At 49.3% G+C, this 1,017-nt stretch overlaps 1 protein-coding gene across 2 annotated transcripts in view; it reads right to left on the bottom strand.

Annotated features, from left to right (window-relative positions):
- ECE1 (endothelin converting enzyme 1) overlaps positions 1 to 1,017 on the bottom strand; it is a 90,731-nt gene that overhangs the window by 67,323 nt on the left and 22,391 nt on the right. The gene's annotated exons all lie outside the window — the stretch shown is intronic.

Raw genomic sequence — 1,017 nt, 5'->3', positions numbered from 1 at the left:
CCTTTTTCTCTCCCTTCCTCCCTCCCCTCTCCTCTCTCTCCTTCTCTCTCTATCTCATTCTCTGTCTCTCTCTCTCTGTCTGTTCTCCTTGGCATCCATTCACTCTCTCACCAGAGAAAGCCCTTGTTCGCCTGCTGACACACAGATGGCCTTGGAGAAGGCAGCCAGGAGGACCTCAGCCCCTCTTTCTCTCCCCCACTTCCCTAAGCACTGACCGGGTCAGTCACTTTCTGGAGAGCTTGAGACAATCTTCAGAAACAACCTGCTCTTTATTTTGCTGCTCATGTTTGCAAAAGCACCTGTAGTCCACACCAGGGAGGATTCCTCTGAAATGTGAATAAATATGTACGGAGGCGCCCAGACATAACTCATAGGTGGGGATGGATCTCAAGGCTAATCAGAGGATTTGCTCTGACGGGCTTGATGTTTGCTCAGACATGACCGGTGCCAACACTCACTGGGTAACCAGTTTGGTTGGCCAGGAGAACTAGGCCACCTTTCTCACCGAGTTAGCTGATGAGAAAGCATGGGCCTGCCTTGGGCCGTGCCCAGCCCCGGGCTGGTGTGTTCAGCGGAGTCTTGATAAATAACGATGAGGAGAAGAAGGTGGTGTGGTAGAGGGAACCAGGGGAGCTGGCCTCGAATCAGGGAGATCTGAGGTCAGGTCTGGCCTCTGACTCACTCTGGTTCTGAGGTCAGGTCTGCCACTGCATCTCCTGACTCTGAGTATTTTCTCTGGCTGTCTCTTCAAGCCCTGACTAAAATCCCACCTTCTTCCCACCTTTCCCAATCCCTCTTAAGTCTAGTGTTTTCCTCCTGTTCATTTATTTCCTATTTATCCTGTATATAGCATGTTTGTCGTATCGGTTTGCTTATTGATCCATTAGCCTATAAGCTCTTTGAAGGCAGGGAGAGTTTTTGCTTTTTTGCTTTTTTTTTTTTTTTAAAGTATCCCTAGGGCTTAGCACAGTGCCTGACACATAGTAGGTGCTTACTGACTGACTATGGGGAATGTCA

This window comes from Vombatus ursinus, unplaced genomic scaffold (assembly GCF_900497805.2).
Source record: "Vombatus ursinus unplaced genomic scaffold, bare-nosed wombat genome assembly UNPS02014859.1, whole genome shotgun sequence".
Classification (NCBI taxonomy): domain Eukaryota; kingdom Metazoa; phylum Chordata; class Mammalia; order Diprotodontia; family Vombatidae; genus Vombatus; species Vombatus ursinus.
Note: the sequence above shows the minus strand (reverse complement) of the source record. Positions and strands in the feature narration are given on the sequence as shown.